This window comes from Mustela nigripes, chromosome 7 (assembly GCF_022355385.1).
Source record: "Mustela nigripes isolate SB6536 chromosome 7, MUSNIG.SB6536, whole genome shotgun sequence".
Classification (NCBI taxonomy): Eukaryota; Metazoa; Chordata; class Mammalia; order Carnivora; family Mustelidae; genus Mustela; species Mustela nigripes.
The window spans coordinates 126,615,934-126,623,009 of NC_081563.1; the positions used below are offsets into that span (position 1 = coordinate 126,615,934).

The window sequence follows — 7,076 nt, forward strand, 5'->3', positions numbered from 1 at the left end:
TATTCCTCCTCCCCTCTGGGCCCCGGTACCCCTTACCTCTTGGCGCGGAGCCTGCTTGCCCTGCCCGCATCCTCTATCCCTGCGCTCATCCCCCAGATCGCTGCTAACCAACCAACAGGTCCCTGCTTAAACACCCCTTCCTCCAGGAAGCATCGGGAGGCCCAACCCTTCCCCTGGGGCCACAGTGGGCTCTTGAGAACTGTTTGTCAGTCTCCTTTCTGGGACTACCGGGTTCCTCTTAGCTGGGATCCTGTCTACTCACTCACCATTGTGTCGCTAGCATCTACTACAATGCTTAGCACAGAGTGAACTCCTAGCATGTATGTGTAAATCTCTATTTTTAACGGGATAACGAACGGAAGGACGGTAGACAGACAGACGGGTAGGTAGATGCAAGGAATAGGTCCTACCTGAGTCGGATTTTTAATGATTTGAAAGATCTTCAAGGGAAGGGCGTTCAGGTAGAAGGCAGGTGTGGCTGAGCGCGGGAGGGTCGGATTGGAGGCACAGTGGGAGATAAAGGAGGATGCAGACGGATTACAAGGACCTTGAATGTCACGGTGCAGAGTCTGGACTTAATTCAGTAGGCGATGGGGAGCCATGGAAGGGTTTTAATCAAACAAGTGACACGATCCCACCTGCGTTAGAGAAAGATCGCTCTGGCTGCAGTAGGGATTGCGGATCGAGGCTGGGAGACCAGGGAGGAGGCTGCCACCAGGCAAAGTCGGCGAGGTCTGAGTCAGAGCAGGGAGCGTGGGGCGGATGGAAGTGGGGGAAAGGGAGAGACCAGGGTGCCGTGAATCTGTGGGAATCGGGCCCACGTCTGGATGCCCCAACTGCACGCAGGGACTGGGCTGTCCCTTGAAGGATCCTGAGGTCAGAGACGGATCCTGGTGATTTCAACAGAATTCCATCTTCCTGCAGGCGTGCGGGCAGCCAAAGTCAAGCTCAAACCCAGAGGAACACCCTGTTTGGGCATCGGGGGAGCCAAGGGACACCAACAGAGGGATGACAGTGACAACAATGCTTCCTTTACGGAGTATCCCGCATTCCAGGCACAACGCCGGCACCAGACACACTGTGCACATTGAATCTTCACACAACCCAAAGAGGCAGGCATGTCTTCCCCCCCCCCCTCCATTTCACAGAGAAGGAAACAGCCTCCGAGAGGCAAAGTAATTTGCCCAAAGTCACACAGCCAGAAAAATCACAAATCCAGGCTGGCCTGACGCCCACGGCCGTGTTCTCAGTCAGTTATTTATATATACAATAGAGGGAGCTGGTAGCCAACGGATGAGGGAAGGTTTGTGGGTCTGATGAGGAAGCAAGAAGTTCCCAGCCCAATCCCAGAGTGAGAGCAGGAAGGGGCCTGCTGATGGGGCCTAAAGGAACAGCGGGGGTGGGAGGAGAGACAGAGAGGGAGAAGGATTTCACCCTGGTCACTACACTGCCTGTGCTCAGAGACCCAGATTCAAATATTCAGAAAGGTGTGCCCCACAGTGAGAGAATTGTGAGCAGTGAGTGTGAGAGAAGGAGTAAGCTGTGCTTAATCTCCAGTTGGGCCACCTTAGTGGGAATTAAAGAAAGGTATCTTCCCATGGGGGCATTAGCCTTACAGACCTATGGCCCGTTAGTATATGAAGACTTTCCTGTGAGGGAAAGATATTCACTTCTCCAGAAGTACATGGTCTGCCTTTATGGCACCTGATTTGTTGAGTGGAGCTTATGATGGATTTCAGCCTCTATTCTCCTACACAGAGTGCCCTCGGAGAATCGACAACCTGTGCAACTGTACACGACAGCTATGTCTCCAACCACTCTGTCCTGTATCCATTTCCCAGCAGCCACTCTGCACCATCCTGAACCAGAAAATATTTCCTCTGACATATAGGGCTTGGACCATTCTACAGACAAGTCTCTTTTTAATCCTTGCCTCCTCCATGGGGAAAAGAAAAAGTCTGATTACACCCACTGCCGCGATGAAAAAGTTGAGGTTGGAGACTGTCCTGATGGTGGGAAACAAACAAACAAAAAAACATACAAGGCCTTCTTCTGAGAGGCCTGTATCAAAACACAAAGTTCCAGGAAGCAGAGGCCTCTAATCACGAGCTCCATCTTAAGGGCGCTCAGATGTGCCCAGGAAGGCGGAGGGTATGCCCACCCTCACTGGGAGGAGGGGGCTTCTCTCCCCCTCCCCTGGGTCTGGCCTAGGTCTTCTCTGTCTGACCCGAGTAGAATCGTGGTCTTGTCCCTGACCCCTAGCGCCCTCTTAGGGTCAACTCCGGGGCAGGACAGGGAAGTCCCCAGCCCAAGCCACCTCCTTAGGATCTCCTCGTCCCTCAGAAGCCCCTGACTCTGTCCTCAGCCCCCACCCCCGCCCAGGCCAAGAGAGCCGGCTGCTGCCCGAGTTATATAAACAGGAGTCATTCTCTCTCTCTCTTTCTCTCTCTCAATACTTGAGGCTGCATTTCCGGATGGAGCTTCCTGATAGATGAGAAAGGAGGAGAAAAGAAAGAACAGAGACAGGACAGGAAATTCAATTGGCAGACTCCTATCATCCATGTGCTAAATAAATGGGCTGTTCCAAACTTGGCTAACTGGGAAGTGACAGCCCCCCCCCCCCCGGGGGTCCCTGCCCAGCCCTGTCGGCAAAGGCCTCTGGAAAGCCAGAGTGATGGCCAGCAGATTGGAAGTCCTACCTCTAGGCATGATCATTCCAGACCACCAGAAACACTGGCGATCACACACTTTATGGAAGGGCTGAGACTTGCTTGGGGCTGCACCACACCTTTAGGGGCCCAGCTATGTCCTCGGTGTCTATTCCTTAGGCTTCTGCACCAAAAACACTCGGACAGCTTCCCCCTGGGTACTGGCTTAGGAGCTTGGTGGGTTGAAACGTAAACACCTCTTGCATTTAAGCAAAGTATCTTCTTGTTCTGCTTGCCATTCAAAGGCAAGAACCAGCTCCACTTCCCCCCTCCCCCCAGACCTGCCCTACATATAAGGAGAGCTGGTGAGGCCTGGAAGTCAGGGCTCCTGGGCCCCCATTCTGGCTCTGGATGGAGCTTACTTTGTGACCCAGGCTTCGGTTTTCCCTACTTCTAGATGGGAAGGAGGGAAGCCCAGGTGGTCGCAGTGCTGGGAATAGGGGAGGGAAGGGGTTTCTTGTCTGCAAGAGTTGGGAGCCCTGCAGGAGAGGCAGCTGGCCCTTGGCAGAGAGAGAGACCTGGTTGGCTTTGCAAAGTACCTTCCCCAGAGATGTTGGCAGAGGTGGTCCCAGAAGGACACACAGACTCCCTCATGAAGCAGTGTTTAAATGTTGACTATGGCTTGACCTGCCAGGAAGAATGGAAGAGGAGCTTCCCAGACCCTGGGAAGGGAAAGGAGTCGGGGTGGAGTGGAGAAGTGGCCGGCGCGGGCAGGGGGCTGGGGAGCAGGTGACCGCGACTGAGAGAAACTGGGGCAGGCCCGGTGGCAGATGAGCGGGAGAGATACGGTCATAGGTGAGCAAAGACCAAAGGATGTCCTTACAGGTGTAGAGGCCAAATTCCAAGAAGGGCTGGTGGATAGGAGTAAAAGTTGGAGGGGGGAACTGATGGACAAGTGTAGGGGGTACCAATGAGGAAAAGAGGGGCACGGTGGTTAGCAAGGAGCCTCTGGGTTCCAAGGCCATGGTGATGCTGGTACTGGGCAGGGACTCAGACTAGAGGGGGAAGAGGATAAGATCCAGAACCCGGTTAGAGACCCACCGAGGGTGAGCAGCAGGCAAAGCCCTCAAATGGGCCTCGGCCTGTGCTGTGTACCTTGGCCAGCCTCAGGGACCCAGGGAGTGCTGGAATAGGACCCAAAGAAACCGGAGTCGGCCTGCGCAACCTCTGGCCGGCCTGAAGGGCTGGAAGGGCCGACTGTGAAGGAAGAACCAAGAACCTTCCCAGAAGCACGAGTGTTTGAAGCCTCGGGGCAGCTTCAAACTGCGGCGTCTCTGCCCGCCACCAGGGGGTGCCCTGAAGCTCGGGGAGACCTCGGGGGACTCCGGATGAGCTCCTCCCGCCGCAGCCCGGCCTGGAGGTCTCCAGCCGCGCCCTAGTTGGGGTAGGGACCTGACAGTGCCAGATTAGAGGAAGAAGGGAGGTGAAGTCTCGAGGCGCTAGGGAGACAGGTTCCGGCCGTGCTCACCGCCGGGTGCCGGGCACCAAGCGTGCCCACAAAATCTACAACTACCCCTTCAGCGTCCCAGCCCCAGAGGGTCAGTCCCAAGTGGCCGTCCCCTTGGACGTGAGGCCGTCGGGCCCGATCCTTCGCCTATGCAGGGGCAGTGTTCCCGGAGCCCGATCCTAGGGAAGACGGCAGCGCGGCCCCTCGCTCACCGCGGGTCCGCCGGCCGGTCCGACGGCCCGAGGGCGGCCGGGTCGCGCTGATGGAGCCGGCGGGGGTCCCCGTGAGCCAGCTCCCCGCTCCCCACAAGGTGGCCGCAGCCGTGCGTGTCGCCGCGCCTCAAGTCTGCCTCTGGATGCCCCCGGACGCGGCACGACCTCGCACACACACACACCGTGCGCTCACGCTCGCGCCGTGCGGTATTTCCCGGCCCCGGACCCCGCCTCTGGGAGGGGCCCGGCAGCGGAGCCCCGGCAGCAGGGGGTGGGGGCGCGGGGAACGCCTGGGTCCCGGCCCCCGGGTAGGAAACGCGCGCCCCTTCCCCAGCCCCTCTCCGCACGCGGGCTCGGCTCCCGGCACTGCCACCCCGCGGCCCACGGGGGGTCCCGGCGGCTCCGGGCGCGCGGCGGGCGGGGCGGGGTGGGGGGGGGCGGGGGGCCGCGGGCTCCGGGCCGAGAGGCAGCTCGGCTCCGCGCCGGGGAAAGTTTGGACGTGGGAAACTCCCTCCCGCCCGCCCCGCCGAGAGGAGGGGGCGCGCGGGGGCCGGGCGCGGGCACCCGGGCTCCCCCTGCGGCGGGAGGCTCGCCCCCCGCGCCGCCCGCCGAGCCGCTCCCGCCGGCCAGGGGGTTCCCTCCCGGCCGGGCAGCCTCCCCTCGGCGGCGATCCGGCCGCCCCTCCCGCGGCGCCCCGCGCCCTTACCTCGGGGAGCGGCCCGGAGCTGCCCCCAGTCCTGCCGCCTCGGGACGCTGCGTGCGGCGGGCGAGTCCGGAGCCCGGCGGCCGCCCGGAGGAGCCGGAGGGAGAGCGGGCGCGAGAGGGGGAGCCGCGGCGGCGTGTGCGCGCGTGTGTGTGTGTGTGTGAGAGAGCGAGAGAGCGAGAGAGCGAGGGAGTGAGCGAGCGGGAGCGAGGGAGTGTGCGTGTCTGACTAGGGGGGAAGTGTGCAAGGGACGGATCCGTTCCTTCCTCCCGCAGCCTCTGGTGGAGACTCGGAGAATGCAGCGCCCGCCGGGCAGGAGCGCCGCGCCGCGCCGCAGGCGGCCGTGGGGCCGGGACCCCGCAGCCCCGGGAGCCCCGGCCCCCCCCACCCCCCCGCCCGGGTCGCGCCCCTCCCCCGCCAGGGAGGGGCCGGCCTCGCCAGCGCCCGGGGCGGCCCAGACCCAGGAAACCCCTGGGGTGGGGGGGGGGGGGCGGCGCCCCTCCTTCCTTCGGCGCCAGATCCGCGCGAAAGGAGCGCCCCCAGGAGGGGGACCGTCTCCCTCCCGGCCTGGCAGCTCCCCAGAGGTCCCGCTTCCAGACCCGACCCTTCCCCCTCACCCGACTTTCCTGCGTCTAGGGCTCCCCGTTTCCCTCCCACTCCTATGGGAGACGGGCTGCAGAGGAGAGGGGGCGCAGGGGAGGGAGGGGGGCATGCTTCTCCAGGGGCCGCCCTGGCTGACCGCCCGGAAAGGCCCCTGCACACAGCCACCAGTTTCAGATGCAATCACTGTGCTTTGAAGTGGACAGAGGCCGGGGGTCCAGTCCCCAGGGAGGTGCTAGGTCAGCTGTCCCAGGAAGGGAACTGAGGCTTTTCCTCTTGGCGGGGTTGGAGAGGTGATGGACATCCCTGCAACTGAGGAAGTAAGCAGGCGAGGCAGCCCTATCCTAAGGTTTAGCGCTCCCTTGACCCCCAGGGCCTCCCAATAACCACCCCCGCCCTCCCCACTTCCCTGAAACACCAAGCAGGCCCGGTTTCCCATTCTCTTGAAACTCCAACCACCGCTGCTATTTCCATCCTGCCCGGCTGGATTCTCCCCGCTACAGTGGCTTCCTCTTCAGCCTCAGTGGGGAGACCCCCCCCCCCCCCTCAGTTCACGCATGAGGTTGTTGGGTAGCAGGTAGGCTAGGATCAGCAGCTTCCATAGGTCCACGCCTTGTCCTGGGTTGGGGGACGCCTGAGAGCCGTCAGATAGGCAGGTGCAGGGTAACAGGGGGCACCACCGCCATCTTCCTCTGTCCTGCCCTGCTGTCACCCACTACACACAGACCAATGTCTGATCAGCTGCTGAAGTTCAGGGCAAGAGAGAGCAGGACCTGCCAGGGCCCCAGTGGGTACACACACACCCCACCTCCCCCCCCCCACCCCACCCCCAGGCCCAGCAGGCTCTAGCTCACTCCTGTCGCACACTCACCCTCCTCCCTTCTCTAATTTCCATCTCCAGCCCCTTGCCTCCTCCCTGCTGACTGGACTCTTCTCTCCCCCTGGCGCCCCTTCCTCTAAACTCCATCACACTTCTGTTTATTTTGAGATTTATCCTCCATCCTGCCAGCCCGGTCCCTGGTCCCTCCCTCTCTCCCTCTCTCCGATTAGGTTGATCTCTCCCAGCCCTGCTTTGTTTGGCCCTCCTTCGAGCCCCACCCCCCCCCACTTCTCTCCTCCCCTCTTCTCTCTCTTCTTAGCCTCCCCTCTTTGGTGCTTTCTGAGACGTGGAGGCCAGCCCTCCCAGAGGCTTCTCCTCACTTTCTGTTCTCTCTCCTCTTGGACTCACTTTCTTTGGCCCTTTGGTCCAGCTGCCCTCCCTCCCTGCCCCCTGTTCCTGACCCAGCTAGAGTGGGCTGTTCACAGAGGGGTCAGACCTACTTAATCATCCACAGGTAGTTCTGGCCTGGGACACTGGCTTTCACATCTGCATACATACAGTAGGTGCTCAATAAATGTTTATTGGA

The 7,076-nt window shown here is 61.0% G+C and overlaps 1 protein-coding gene across 5 annotated transcripts in view; it reads right to left on the minus strand.

Moving 5' to 3' along the window:
* CDH22 (cadherin 22) overlaps positions 1–5,432 on the minus strand; it is a 120,437-nt gene extending 115,005 nt beyond the window's left edge. For 3 of the 5 annotated variants that reach the window (XM_059407141.1, XM_059407137.1, XM_059407138.1), the window contains exon 1: positions 5,074–5,432. The gene's annotated coding sequence lies outside the window, so the exon portion shown is untranslated. Of the gene's footprint in view, positions 1–410; positions 430–5,073 lie in introns of those variants that run through there. The other 2 variants (XM_059407140.1, XM_059407139.1) reach the window with 2 other exon arrangements.
* Positions 5,433–7,076: the final 1,644 nt, after the last annotated feature.